At 45.3% G+C, this 16253-nt stretch overlaps 1 non-coding gene across 1 annotated transcript; it reads right to left on the reverse strand.

Annotated features, from left to right (window-relative positions):
• Positions 1-2259: 2259 nt before the first annotated feature.
• Positions 2260-2399, reverse strand: LOC146785811 (U4 spliceosomal RNA). Its single transcript, XR_014971165.1, has one exon. It is a non-coding gene; the product is annotated as a U4 spliceosomal RNA (small nuclear RNA).
• Between the last annotated feature and the right edge of the window lie 13854 nt (positions 2400-16253).

The raw sequence follows: 16253 nt of genomic DNA on the forward strand, positions 1-16253 counted from the left end.
GAGGCCTGTTTTCGAATTCATGGTCACAGGTTCAAATCCCGGTGGGTCCACTCAGCCTTTCATCCATCTGAGGTTAATAAAATGAGTACCATTGAGTTGGGTAACAATAAACATCTGTTATTCAGCGCCAATATAGCTCCGGGTGAACGTGCGCTTTACAATTACACGTTATGTTATGTTAACAGTGCAAAGGAAAATGATATTGGAACTACCACTTTCATGCTTGTATGACCATCTCATTCCAAAGTCACTGCAAAGTCTAAAGTGTGTTAGATCTTAACATATGGCAAAGGAAACAAAACTATTGCCCAGCCCATCTGTACCGTACTCTCATGATGAGGTACAATGTGCAAACAATCCGATCCACTACAGCTTACTAGAGCTACGCAAGCAAGCAAGATCCCTCAAGAGTACAACATCTGCTCCACAGTTTGAAACCAACTGCCCATAACTTATCATTTGGTGTCACCATTCACCACAAGCACAAGCAACTGCTATTCGAGTTGATTTTAAAAAAGTGCATAATTTCAGCATCCTAACTCACAAAGGGGACTGATCAGTGACCTACCACATCCAAAAGCATGCCTAAACCCTTTTGCTGAGTTTAATGAGACAAAATTATTCTTGAGAAACCAAAAAAATACAACCACCGTGTTTTTCACCCGAGCATATCGCGAAAAAGCAAATAGTTCACCTGATTATAGTGAAAATGCGGTTCTATGCAACTCAATTTGCAGTGTTGCTTCATATGAGTCCTCCCGCATTACACCTGCACAGAGACTAATAAACTACCAAAAAGCAATACCCTGGAATTGAGGCATGGTTCCCTCAAAACCACAGGGGATCATTTCATTTAGCCCATAAAAGGTTTAGTTAAAAGCCTCAAAAGACCCACGGGGGGCTCCACTGTACACCTTCAGGTGATCACAGGACAGAGAGACAGCCTCATGCACGCTGACTGACTCACAACCCAGCGTGAGCGTAGGCTGTAAAAAATAAACAAGACGCAGCCAAAGAAAGTTTAAAGAGCAGCATGGAAAGAGGCAGTGCACGAAGTGAGCCGTGAAGACAACAGCTCTGCCAAACTCACCCACGAGCTGAACAAGGGTAAAGGAGAAGACAACCCCACCATTCTCAACCCCACTAACTGCTGCTTGACGATTTTGGAAGTTGAGACGAGCAACGCCCCCCCAATTTAAAAGGACATGGTGGGCAGAGTTAGTAAGTCTACCCCAGGAGGCCGATTTACTCGGGCCCGAACCAATCCTTACCCAGAAAAGCAAACATCTGCAACATAGCCCCACAATTCAACCTAACAGAAAGAGAGCGCCAGGAAATGACATTTCCGAAATGCACAAGCGAACCGGGAGGGGGGGGGGGCGGGCAAAAGGCTGGGGGAAATCAAATGAGGACACACACGAAGAGCACACATGGGAATCCGGTCTCCTGAACTAGGCAAAGCGCAGGAACCCCGTTCTAGCAGAGGAAGCCGGAGAAAGGGGGTTAAGGCTGCAAGTGTGGGTGCACTGGAAGGAAGGGGTTGTGTTTGGGGGGTAGAGTGATTACAGACCACCCACCCCAAAATGGTGCCCTTAGAACAGAGGAATAATGTGAACACATTAAACAGGGGCAGCAGGTGAGCAGCACAAACAAGAGCACGGTATGGTGGCGGGAGATTAATAGAGGGGTGCTGAGGGGAAGATGTGTTCAGGAAGGTGACCTGATTGAGGTAAAAGAGCACAGAGTGTTTTGAGTGGGGGGGTTGCTTGGTGCAAGGAGGGGATGGGAGGGGGCGAGAGAGTGAGAGACAGGGGGAGGGAGAACCAGCATGGTGCTCCTGCACAGCCCATTTCATTGACGATCACTCATCGGGATCTGCAGCAACCCTGGGGTCGGTGACAGAGGTGGCCAGCCACCGGGGGTGTCCGGTGCTGTTGGCTGCTGAGGAGAGGGGGCTCTACCACTGGCTGTTGACTGCCTCTGTTGCCCAAAGGTGGGGGTGCGCCCCGTGCTGCTGGAGGGCCCGGGGTCCACGTACTCCGTGGATCTCCCACGAGGAGGCGGCGGAGAGCCACAAATTCCATCTGGAAGTTCTAACAAAGAGGTGTAAATAAAACATTACGCTACAAAGTATTAATTTGTAGAAGCTTGACTCACAAACATATGAATAACTTCTAAGATACTGGTATAATATCAGTAATTTCTGAAGAAACTCAAAATAATTTATTTAGATTTTCTGTTTTAGACGAGCAATATCAGTCTCCGCAGACACTATCAAAAATTGTAATGTCGACTATATTTCAAGTCGCCATAGCGGGGTATTGGGTAAAGTTTTCAATAGGCAATAATTGCGCCTCAGTTAGACCTCATGGACTACAATACTACCACTACGCAAAGCTAAAGAAACAAATGTCATTCGAGGTACCCACGCAAGATGAAACTCCGGACACCTACCGCGAGCAAAAGTCGCCTACACACACCACCTAAAGACACGGACAGCAATAATTCTGACTGCGAGCTGGAACACTCTGAACTGTACTCTATTACTTGGAAGCCTCATAAAAAGTATGTATTGTGCACAGAGGATTCTGGGGGCCCATATGCTAATTAGCATTTCCTGGTATGTTGGTACAACGGATGCGTCCACTCCTTGAACTTGAATTCCTCCAGGGCAATTATAAGGACTCTGCAGGAGAGTGAGTGGGGTGGTTATGGCTCCCTCAGGGCAGGCGAGGGTTTAGTACCTTGGAAAAGCTTGCTCTAGTCTCGGCCAGCAAAGCTGGTATAATCGATCAGAAAGTAAGCGCCTTCAAGCTCCTCTCAAACTCGGGACATCAGCGCGTGGTCTGAAGTGAATGTAGGTATGTGACAAACCATCAAGGTGCAGCCCAGACTGTCCAAGGCTCACCGTGAGCGGAGTCCGGGTGTAGAACCTCTCTCCCTAATAAAATGAAGGTAGGGGTCTATGCTTCATGGGACGGGAAAGACCAGCTGGACAGACTAAAACAAACAAGCGCGTCCCCCGCGGACGCAAAAGTGAAACAGAACTCGTGCATGCAGGGGGCCTGCACCTGTTTTCCTTGCGGGAGCGAGCAGGAACCATCTGTTAATTACAAACAGATGGTTTCAAAGCTCGCTCCCGCAAGGGAATCACCAAACGTGCACGCGTTGCCATTCAAAGCAATGCAACGCGTGCATGTTTTTGCCTGAAAAACTGAACCGATTTCTAAAGGTCTCCTTCCTATGCAGCGCATGCGCGCTGCGTAGGCGAGACCTAAAAATCAGCTTGTGAGCTACTGAACCAACTGGGAGAAAACAAGTGACCTCTTAGAATATATGATGGTGGTTGAAACAGTCATTGCCTTTTTTCTTCCACTCTGATGATGAAGTCCATCCCAGACCCCCTCCTCCCAACCTCCAACCTCTTCCCAGATAAATCCTACGTAAAATAGAGGCAAGATATATTCCAAGCACAACAGTAAGACGTGCCGTGACCTGTATATATTCCATTGCTCCCCAAAACAAAGTATCAGTAGGGAAACATGATCACATCCCACCCTTAAGGCAGTAAGTGGCCGCTGATCATAGCAAAACACAGGCTTAATATTTCCAACTTAGCATTGACCCACAAAGCCCTGCCAAAAGGTATTGTGAAATAGCGACACCCCCAAAACAAGCTACAAACATTATTGTGTAAAGCCATGGTGGAAAATAAGACTGTCACTATATCTATTTATATTTGAAATTTATATTCAAATGTTGATATAATGTGATACCAATTTTTTAAAAAAAAGTCATTCCATGTTGGTATTTTTGTTTTATTTTCTATTCATATACTGCATGTACCCTTTCAGTATGTGTTCATCTTCCACATCTTTATATACTATAATCCTCTACTTTTCGGGAGCAGTGTTGTCATTTGGACATGAACTTGGAGGCGAAGCCACTGACCTGAAACCTTTCTGCACTTTCAGTACAATGCTGCCACGATGAACCAGCCATTTTGAAAACAAATAGCTTTTCTGTTTTTGTATTATGTATACTTCATTTCCAGTCAGCGTGTCCTCTTCAGTAAGTGAGAACGTAATAGTGTCAGTTTAGAAAAACTCATTTTTTAGCAGCTTGTAAATCTGTCGGAGTAGAAATGTCTTGCTCAGAAATTTCAGTATTTGGTATACTGAAGTATGGGATTATCAGTGGATCAAATTCACCAACCGATGGGCTCTTGCCAAGCATGATCCAACAGAGAGGAAACATTCCGGGCAACAAAATGATTTCACCACATAGTTATGCACACTTTGCTATTCCTGTTTCACTTCACCCCTAGAATAATACAGTGGTTATTACATTCCCAACAGCTCAGTATCAACTTGGCCTCACCACTGCAGTGTGATCTTGGACATGGCTGCCCTCTTTCAGTTCTTAGCAATTGAGACATTACAGGTCCCTGCTAAGGCACAGCCAGTTTAAGCCTGTAACATAACATTGGAAGGACTTTCATGAAAGAATGTTGCATGTAATCCTGTGACAGGGACTATAGTTAGAGGGAGTTCATCTTTCATTAAATGTGTGAGATTAAAATATGTAACTGATTGCCTTCTAATAAAGAGCACATCGTCCCTTAGAACAGGCCCCCTGGAGAACATTCCTGTGTGTGCAAATCATATTTTTCCCACTAGGTTCTACTTGCCACAAAACAAAGCATGAGTAAGAGATCACCCACAAAGAGACTAATCTTGTGTGTTTGGCCACTAAAAGGTATGCCTTTCATTGTGTCTGTATTGCGAATTGTGATGGCAAGAGGCTCAACCACCAGGGCAAATAGTAAGGGCGATAGTGGACACCCTTGATGCGTGCCCCGAAGAATGGTTACAGGACTCGTGGTTTGTCCATTGACACGGGCATTGGCCATGGGTGCCACATACAAGGCCATTAGCTTGGAGATCAAACCCGGCCCCAGCCGATTTTCAGCCAGCACTGTCCGAAGGAAGAACCAGTTTCCCCTATCAAAGGCCTTCTCCGCATGGAGTGAGAGAAGGCATCCTGGGAAAACGTAGCAATGTGGATTTTCAATCAAGTGTGCGATGTGGCGGGTTTTGTCCGCACCCTTTCTCCACTTGTGTTTTTAAATGGGAGGTCTTCAGAGAGTCCTTTTTATAATCCTCTCTGTGAAGTTGGAGCAAATTGTAGATGGGTGCGAGCAAGGGAGAGTCTGTAGCAGTGGACACAGGCCATGGCTGCCCAGACTTTGCTGTCTGGGGGGTTTCAATGGCTGATCACCCAGAGAAATATTTACATTGTTTACAACGGTCTAGTGAGATACCGCAGACTGAGCATCTTGCAAGGTTTCATTGGTAGGATTTACTCTACTCCCTTGGGATCCCATATAGCTTGTCCTCACTGCTTTCCCCAGAAGCTTCAGCAATATTAAGGTGACTCTCTAACTTGTTTATTGAATTTATAGAGTTCCCAGGGGCTGCCATTTCCCTTTCTCCTGCCACCTGAGCCTTAGCTATTTCTGTGTTCTCAGTCGGGTGGCATTTGTTGCTTGAGCCTGAGCCAGATGTAACCAAACTACCAGTCTCAGAAAAGTCTAACAGTGAATAAAAAGCTTTCAGGGCCTCTTGATTCTCATGAGACTCATTGATTCGGTGAGTCCCCTAGCATGTCATTCCCACAGAGCGAGTAGTCAGCTGGTAAACATCCCTCCCAGTGAGAACTGCCTCCAGCACAGGCATGGATGGCAGTCGACGAGTACTGTGGGTAGTGTTTGCATCTGCCCCAGCAATGGCATGGCTGTTAGTGTCAGTGTTGACCTCTAATGGGGGTGCCAGAGGACCAGGCGGAGACATAGTAGAGGTAATGGGTACATGCAAGGGGGTAGCAGAGGCATGCAAGACCGAACCCTTATGGCCCAAAAAAATCTATCATAATACGTTTCACAAGAGGTTGTAGAGAGTCATTAAAAAATATTCCCGCTGAAGAATCTGGCTGAATTCCTAACTTAAGTTCCTGTATTGTCGTTGCCAGAACAGATTCCCCGGTGGTTTTACAGCTCCAGCTTCCACCTCAGTCCCCCTGCAAGACATGGCATCCGCCTTTTCTAATACTGTCTCTTTAGTTTGGTGGTTCTCTCCTGCTTGAGGTGTCTCCAGAGGTTTGAGCTTTTTGATAGTATTGATGCTCCTGCTGCTTGGGCTCCATGTTCTATGTGCCTGGCTCATTGGGCTCCTTAGGCACCGCAATGTGCGGCCTAGACTCATTCGGCAGTGTAGTTGAAGATGCAGCAGTGTCAACGTCAGCCTCACCTGTCCCTTGACTGACTGCCTCAGCTCCCTGACCACCCTTTCCTTCTGCACACAGCGCAGTCGTGGATGATGGGCTCAAACACCCACATTGGCTCCAGTTTGTTGGCCACCCGAAAGGTGAGACATTCCGATTTCTTTCCTCCACATCTGGGTCGCAAAAAGAGCCCAGGGGCCGACCTCTGCTGCCTCAATAAAGTCTGGTGAACAGCCGAGTGAGGAGCCAGCAGGCAGCATGGTGGTTAACCATCCTCCTTCTCCACCAAGCACTGGCAAATCCATCACAAGGCCCTGGGATAGTTCAGGATAGACAGGAGAGTGGAACATTGAATGTAGCCAGTTGTGGGCTGCAACTTTATTGCAGGTGTAGTTGGAGGCACCAGCGTATGTAACACCTTATAGCGAACCAAGCCACATAAACTCCCTTTTTATGGACAGTCAAGTGAAAGGCATTCTTCCTATCAACCCTCAAGAGGTAGACAACAGCGTCAGCCACACTGCACCATCTTGGTCCTGAGAGCAATGGTTTGTTAAGATCACAAGTAAGCTGAGAACCAGAATATTATGGTTACATTTTTTAAAATAGTGTCTTCCACAGACCAACCAGCCTTGGAGAGTTGCCAGACTACTGTGGTGCATGGGCACTACAATATGCTTTTACTAGGTATATCTGTCAAAGTTTTACAGATTTTGTTGCATACCTTAAAAGGCAAATATGATTCACCAGAAATTGTGTTATGGCAAAGCCAGTTTCACAAAATGTGAGTGGTACAAGAGATAAGCCAGTAATAATTCCTGGTGTAACGAATTTTTGTCATCCTGCTTGAAGTTTTTACCTACCACGGACACTCTGATGTAAATACTGCCCAGGAGTGCCCTTACTTGTTTGCATGCCCTGAAGAAGTCCATCTGTCTGGACGAAACGCGTCGGCTGTTTTTTTTTAATTACAAATGGTTTTTAATACAATTTGAATAAAAGAAGATACTTGAAGAAAAATGCTATGGACACGGACCTGATAATTTGTTATGTGTCTGTTTTGTTGCTGTGTTAAGTGGTGCACCTTTGCGACTGTTCTGAAATTGTTAAAATCCTGTATTGGATGGCACTGTGGCAGTGGGTGCATTAAAAGTGTGCACACACATCTGGTGGGTGATTTCCACTATATGTATATTAATTAGGGACAGCGGGTCAGGTGCTAGGTCTTTGCAGGGTCCACTGTCAACACTTGTTTCACAGATAAGCCACATATCATTCCTCTTAGACAAAGAGCAGCAGTTCAATGAAGACTTTATCAGTCAGATGCAGTTTAGTTGACACCTGGTCTTTGCTGTATTATAAGGGTGATACCTGTCACGTACTATATTTTATGCGCTGCCAAATGTTATTAGTAATTCATGAATTCTCCATCGAATGTCACATTACGCAGAGGATACCAAGCAGTAGCAAATAGCTCTTAATCACTCACCCAACCCTAAATGGAAGCCAGTTGGTTGTAGCTAATTGTCACTGAATTAAGCCCATTCTCTCCAATTAAAGAGGCTTCTGCCACTGTCAAACCCACCCATTTATCCTTATACATTTCCCATTATCCCCGGGGTTCAAACATTTGCTTAATCTATGACCAAATGTTGAATCAGGAGTCCTTTTTGCAACCTTACACATTTCAGAGATAATGTTTCTTGCTTTCCAAGGCCAAAATGAGTTATGTACAAAGGGTGCACTCAAAACTCAGGTAGACTAGTATTGCACCCTCTTGTCAAGTATATCTGGCAAGTTGCGACATTGACTTCTGATGGCCTACTATTTGACTTTAAAGGGCTAACCCTGAGTTCTTGAAGTTAAAACAGATATTGAAAGCTCATAATACAATTGTTTAAATCCTTCATGGGATAATATATGTATGTATGGCCGTGTATAGCACAAACCTAGCTACCGGTGAACGGGGCTCTCCAGAGTAGTAGGACCTGACATGGGACATAAAAGAAAGGGCACTTGCAAGAGGCACTTGGTCATAGAACAGATGTGGGCAAAAAGATGCATGTTGGTTTTCTTCAATGAAGTTCAGCAGCTGTGAGGTTGCACAAGGATGAGGTGTTGCTTGAACAGGTTGATCATCATCTCGTTTCAGAAGTAGAAGAGAGAACGTCAGTGGCGGCTCCTCGAGAGAGTGCTGCGGGGCGGTGGGGAGGGGCGGGGCAGGGCAGGGTGGGGGTGGTAAACTCCGGCATACGGCCGAACGGAATCGAGTAAATAAATAAATAAATAAAACGAATTACATTGCGCGCGCTGCATCGCCAATTGGCGATGCAGCGCGTGCAATGTAATTCTTTTATATATTTATTTATTTACTCAACTCCGTTCGACCGTATGCCGCAGTTTACAATCCCCCCACCCTCCCCCGACCCGCCCTGCTCCCCTGCCCCGCAGCACTCTCTTGAGGAGCCGCCAGTGGAGAAAGTCTTGGTAGAAACGACATTCCAGATCTTCAGTACTTCACAGGAGGAGACTTCTTGTTTATTTTTTTCATTTATGTTTTTTTAATTTCAGTTCTGGTTATGCTGCTGCCATGGGCGTTCCAGACTCACTGAAGATGTTAATATAAGCCTGGTTATCATTAATGATGTCTCCTACAAACCCAGCTGATCGCTGAGACCCCTGAAAAAACACCCTGTTCTCTGAGTAACTTTTGTCGTTATGCATAGTGAGTGGGTGGGAGATATCTGATGTGTAGGTTGGTACAATTTGGAATAAAATATACTTAGTCTCCACCAAAAGTACATTTTATGAACCTACAACAAAAATTAAAGGCATTCCCAATCCAGGACTCCCTACTCCCCCTTTTAATTATAGACTTAATAAATACATTATTTTAGCTTTTAGAAAACATATATTACATTTGTCAAAAACAATATACCATAGTTCTTACTTAAAACTGCAGCGAACAACATTTATTTGTTTAATAACTTAATTCTGGAGTGTTTCGAAAAATTCACAAGCTGTTAGGTGGTACTAGCTTTTAGACACTGCCTTATTGGTGCATGGTCTCATTTTAAGTCCAATGGTAATCTCAGTAGTTACCAATCCCGGTATTAGAAAATTCTAAGCCCCCCCCCCCGACTCTGATCCGGTGGTGGTTAACGATAGATTCAACAACTGGATTGAGGGTACACTAGACCAAGTTCTTCCCAAAACAACCACGCAGTTGCACAAAGGGCCCAACAGAACGGCCTGGTATAACCCTAAACTCAGAGACTTAAAACAAGTCTGTAAAAAAACTGAAAGAGTCAGGAGAAGGGAATTTTCACTGAACAAGAAAAAGGAATATAGGGAGGCGATCAAAACTGACAAGCTTGAAATTAAAAAAGCCCAGGCCACGTATTTTGAGGAAACCATATCCTCAGCTGCAAATCACCCCGTGAAACATTCTGAATTGCTAAGAAACTACTGAAAGCCCCCTTGCTTCCCGATACCCCCTTAGCCACAGACCAACGCTGCAACGAACTTGCGGAATATTTTTATAACAATATCCAAACTATCTACGGATCCTTTGCCCCAACCGACAACCATACTACCTCTCATTCTGAGGATTCACACACAGGGAGCAAGGAACCCTCTCTAAAGGCCTTCCCCTTAATGGACCATGACTCACTCCAGACCACGTCTGCAGTTGTTAAAAGCGGATCGCCCAGCGAAACTGCCCCGCCCAAGATCTTGAAGCAGGTGGCAGAAGCAGTTAGTCCAGTCATCCTGGATTTGATCAACTCATCTATATCCTCAGGGGTGGTTCCCCCTATGGAAAAAAGCTATGGTCAAATCCCTCCTGAAAAAGCCCAGCCTGGACCCAGACTGCCTTGCCAACTACCATACTATTTCACTCCTCCCAGGAATTAGTAAAATCCTGGAGAAACATGTTAATTTCACGCTCTCTTCCCACTTGGAATCTAATCATCTTCTTCATCCCTCTCAAACTGGCTTCTGCCCCCGCCAAGGCACAGAAACAGCTCTACTAGATGTCATGGAAGAATCCAGAAAGATCCTCGATGCAGGAGGTTCCGCTGCTGTGATTTTGTTAGATCTCAGCGCGGTCTTTGATACGGTTAATCATCACATCCTGGTCGACCGACTCAGAAATCTGGGCGTGTCCAGAGTAGCCTTGACTTGGCTGCAATCCTTCCAGGTATTCGAGGGTGAGGCTACCTCTAAACCCTGGCCTCTCCACTGTGGGGTCCCTCAGGGATCTTCCCTGAGCCCCACACTTTTTAATGCCTACATGGCTCCCCTCGCGGACATTGCCCGTCCCTATAGAGTGAACATCGTGACGTATGCCGATGACACCCAGCTGGTGGTTGCACTCAACCACTCAGACTTGGCCTCCACCCGTCTCTGCACCTGCCTTGAAGAAGTAGCCAAGTGGATGAAACACTCTTACCTAAAATTAAATGGTGATAAAACCGAGCTTATGCTCCTTGGTAATCCTTCACTCTTTAGAGCAGATACGACCTGGCCATCCTCGATGGGCTCGGCACCCGTCCCAAAGTCAGAGATAAAAAGCCTGGGGTTCTGGCTGGACTCAGACCTCAGCCTTAAAGTCCAGGCCAGAAAGGTAGTGGCCTCTTGCTTTGGCATCTTAAGAATGCTTTGCAAAGTGCTTCCCCTGCTTCCCTTTCAGGCAAAAAAGCTTATTGTCCAAGCACTCATTCTGTCACGCTTGGACTACGGCAATGCACTATACCTCGGTGACCCGAGCTCGGACCTTGCCAAACTTCAAATAGTACAGAACTGTGGCGCTAGGACCCTTAGGGGGACTCTGAACCGGCAATCTGCTAAACCCACCATGAAAGCTCTCCACTGGCTCCCCGTCTGGGTGAGAGCTCACTTCAAGGCCCTATGCATCACTCATAAACTGTTAGGAGGGGAGGAACCAGAGATTATCTCCTCTATGGTCAAACCCTACCGAGCCAACAGGCCCCTACGTTCAGATGAACAACATCTGGAAGTCGTCCCCATGATTAAGAAAGTCATACAACTCCCTCCCTCTTCAGCTACAAAGGGAATCTAACCACCTGGCCTTTTGCAAGCTGCTGAAAACATGGCTCTTCCCTAAATGATTCTCGGAAGCTTCAGCTATCTTCCAGTGCTGGGTTGCCCACGGGTAGCTATGCCCTTTAAAAATACTGTTTCATTCATCCATTCATTCATCCCATCTGGACTTGAGATCCATGGTAGATCTAGTGAATGTCACCCGTACACCTGTGGGTAACCCCACAAAGCAGGTGAATTAATCTTGATTCCCCAAATAATTCCTGATTTCTGAGGATAGTTTCAGTGTACACCTCATAAACCATTATAATTCCCTCTCCCACAGAATTACAAATGCCCCGATATAGATAATTCTGAGGAGGATGGAATTCTCATGGATTATGAGGACCGGGACACTTGTAATAAATCCAATAGTGATCTTTATGTAGGCTCTTTCAAGCATTCAAAGTCACTATTGTAACAGGCAGATACAGTATCTACTGAATTTTTCATTGGTGCTCACTACAGTATTTAAGAACAGTGTCCAAACATCTTGTAGGTGCTCAAGACTTTCACAAGTTCAGAAACAGGAACTGATAAAGGTTTGGAGATAGGTTTGCATATCTTGCAGCAGCAATGCTGGCTACATGTACTCCATGCGCTAGCTTTTAGCAAAACTGCATTCACTCAGTGCCTGTGGCATGGCACGTGGCTTCCTATCACCCACTGAAAAGCCCTTAGTGGCGATATTAGTACAAACAGTCTGTCAGTGACCCAATGGACCAAGAGAACATAAATCTGATATTATGTCTCGGCTCACATAGCAATTCCATGCGACCCAACCTGTTGTTTTCCTTTCTATTGATCATCATTTTGACCTCCTCTATGGGCCTAATTTAGAGTTTGGCGGACTTGTGCTTCATCACAAAACACGACAGATATACCGTCCACCTTATTATAAGTACACAAACTTGACAGATATCTCCTCTGCCTTATTACCAGAGCAATATATACCAATGCACTTATAATAAGACAGACGGGATATCCATCACGTTTGTAACATAGTACCCGACAACCAAACTCAACATCAGGGCCTAAATCTTAGCCGTGTTAACACCTGCAGCTATTCATGTCTGCCTTAGTTATTATGAGTCTATAGTTCTTTTTCCACAAAGAAATAAATGTGATCTTTCTGTATTTCAATCCCTAAAGGGGTCATCCAGTGTGGAGAAAAAAACAGTTCTCTTTGCCTAGTCCTGCATTTTTAACAATCAACAAACAACCACAAACAGCAGGCCCTCTTGAATGTTTTTTTGATGATGTACGGAATGAAAGACGTACAATCCTTGAGTGAAGAACTTCTTTATTGGAATATACCAACACAGGCTTCGCTGACGTGCGGACCTAAGGGGAAACAACCGTCCTGTCAATCACCAGCTGTTGTCTGTCAACATTCTATAACTGACAGCTGGTGATAGGAAGCAAAGAACAATACGCTGTTCAAGGACGGACACAAGTGTAAGGATCCAACACATCTTCACCCCAGAGGAGAAGAGGGAAAAGAGGGGAAGGGAGAGAGTGAGAAAGAGAGAGAGAGTGAGTGAGAGAGAGAGAGATTCAGAGTATGAGCGATCAAGGGTGAGAGATGGCATTGCATGAGCATTAAAACAGTGAAGGCATAACAACAATATATTATTCGCAAACATAATCTGAGAGTTTCAATGGAGGCACCAATCTTCTCCCAACTCTACTCGTGGTTTTAGGATTAGGGGTGCCCTGCATGGGAATAGAGCTGGGTAGTGAGGATGAAATGTGTACATCGCTATTAGTGGGAAAGGACGCGTAGTCTGCTTCCTCATCTGACCAACCGCTAAATGCTCCACCCAGGGCAGTGTTGGAGTTGTCTTTATGGGAGGGACAGTCTAGATCAGAGCTAGTGGGATCCACCAGGGTTTGTTTGCATAAGGAGAGTGCCGAGAAATGCCAGACTTTACCATCACTAAGGAGTGCTGAGTTGCAAAACCACTTATGTACAGATAAAGGTTGAGAGAACTTGTTCGTCCCCTTGCTAGTGTGCCCACTCCTCTTAACTCTGACCCTGTCCCCAGTGTTAATGTGACAGGTCTGCACCCATGTTTCTTGTCGTACTGGTTCTTGCTACTGGATTGTGCGTCCACCAACTTGGACCTCACATGATCAGCCGACCAATGAACTCTCTTAGCAGCCATCAGCCACCCTACATTGTCCTTCAACAAAGGCGTTCTATCTCTCATTAGTTCAAAGGGGCTGTGTCCAGTACTGCTACACGGTGTGATGTGATATGCCCAGAGGGTTTTACGGACTTCCTGTCTCCACATCCATTTGTTGTTATTGGCCAATTGGATGATACCATTGATAACTCTATTGAAGCGTTCAACTGCACCGTTGCACGCGGGATGGTAAACTGAGGTGGTTTTATGGATTATCTTTTTTCTATCCAGGTAAGTCTTGAATACATCAGAGGTAAATTGGGCCCCATTATTACTGATAATGACCTTGGGTTAGGCTTCACGAGTGATCACGTCATCCAGGAAACTGACGATACTAGGTGCGTAAGGCTTGTTGACAAACTTTATCTCTGGCCACTTAGAGGAATGGTCTATGAGGACGATTGTCTAAACTTGTTCACCTTGTTCAAGAATGGGACCCATAATGTCCACCCCAATTCTTTCCCAAGGCATGGTGGGACATGTAATGGGGATGTAGGGGAGGTCTGAGTGTGACTTGACTTTTGTCTGAATTGAGGCATATGGTGCAGTCTCTGACCACATGTTTAACAGCTAAGCTAATGCCCAGCCACCAGTACCAGTTTTTGACTCTGCTCTTTGTCTTCCCAATTCCCAAATGTCCTTCGTGGCAAATCTCGAGAATTTTCTTTCTAAGATTGCTGGGTGGGACAACTCTACCACCTCTCAACAGTAATCCATTTTCTTGCGACAACTCATGTTTGACTTCCCAAAAAGGGCATATTGTATCTGACATTTTTCCTTTACTGGACCAACCCTTTAAGAGCATACTTATCACCTAGCATAACACAGTGTCTTTGGCTTGTTCTTGCATCCATTCATCCAATGAAACCCCATTAAAATGTCTTTGACATCCATGAAGATGTGGTGCATCAATCTCTGAAACATAGCGGCAGCGGATGCCAGTCCGAATGGTACTCTGGTGAACTGATAACATCCAAATGGGGTTATGAATGTGGTAAGCTTCTTGCTATCGTGATGCAGGGGAAACTGGTGGTAAGCAGATTTTAGGTCAATGGTGGAAAACCATTTTATTCCTTTTGTTCTTGCCAACAGCTCGTTGATTCTCGGTAGGGGGCATTGCTCAATCACAATGTCATCATTGAGGTCGCGTAAGTCTATGCACAGTCTCAGGTTACTGTTGGGCCATTTGGCCACGACCGAGGGAGCAACCCACTCAGAGGCTTCTGCGCCCTCAATGATACCATCATGTAGAAGCTTGTCCAGTTGGATCATAACCTCAACGTTCACTGCAAAGGGTAAATTTCTTACTTTGTGCATAACGGGGGTGGAATTTTCCTTAACATGTATTCTGTGCTTGTATCCTTTTAAGGCACCAATCTTGCTGGAGAAGACTTTGGGTAACTTTTTTAATAGTCCCTTGCTGTAATCCTCATCATTTTGTATGACCAATACCGGATCAGACTTACTGGGATCAAGTATAATTCTTAGGGTGGCTTAGTCCATCCTTTCCAAGACGGAGGGTCCCACCGATGCTCGTATAGTTTACCTGTGGATACTCTCCCCTTGAAAGTGAAACAGAGTTTACGGAAACCACATACCTCTATAGGATCCCCAGTGAAAGTTTTGATGGTGATGTCAGTCCTTTCCAACTGTTTACGTAGGTGTGCGAAAAATCTTCTTCCCAGACCTTGCTGTTGACGATGGTGTAGGGGGACCCAGAGTCTGCAACTATGCATATATCAACCCCCCCTATGGTCATGTCACATACCGGCTTCTTAGGTTTGGCGTGGCGAGAATCATTCATTTGTAAGACGCAACTGTCTTCAATGCTTAGGACAAACATGTTCACCTCATTGACGTCAGACGTGTTAAGGGTTGCGTCCTCCTCCACCAGTTTAACTGATCCAGCAGATTTTCTATGGCAAAGTTTTTGGAAGTGTCCTATGGTACCACAAAAGGAGAATTTGACATTTCTAGCAGGACACTTCTTATCGTCAGCCAAATGGGATGAGCTACCACACCTGTAGCAACGTCTCTTGTTGCTGCTTTGCATTCTATTGATAGCAGGTTTGTATCCGCTATTTTTGTTGCCCTACTTGCACACAGATTTGGATTCAACAACCCTGAACACAGTGCCATCCTCTTTTCTTTTCTTTGGACTAGGAGAGAACGGCTTTGGCGCAGCGGCCAGTGAGTTTAGCCCTCCTGGCAATGTCTAGGATGGTTTGAAGGGGGGATTCACCTTTGGCCCACAGACTGTCCTGGATGTTAGTGTTAGAACCCTGCATGACAATCTGGTCCCTGATGAATTTGTCATGTAAATTCGCAAAACGACAATTTATGGCTAGATTTTTAAGAGCAGATACATAATCATCAATTGACTCCTCCTTGCCCTGTTTCCTGTGGAAACACGTGTATCTATCCACACCAACACAGACAGTGGGCTTGTAGTAAGCATTTAGGTCATCTATAGAACTGGCAAATATATCACCTTCCCCCTCACCTCAGACTTTCTTATTTATGCTATAATATACTTTGATACCACCAGCACCCAAACAATGCAATAACATTTTGTATTTTTTTCTGCTGTAAAATCTTCATCGTCATTGAACGTGGAGATATAGTTTTGAAATACTCCCTCCACTCCTCCCATTTGAGTACAGGCTCACCTCCTGCAGG

This window comes from Triturus cristatus, chromosome 11 (genome assembly GCF_964204655.1).
Source record: "Triturus cristatus chromosome 11, aTriCri1.1, whole genome shotgun sequence".
In the NCBI taxonomy this organism is placed as follows: domain Eukaryota; kingdom Metazoa; phylum Chordata; class Amphibia; order Caudata; family Salamandridae; genus Triturus; species Triturus cristatus.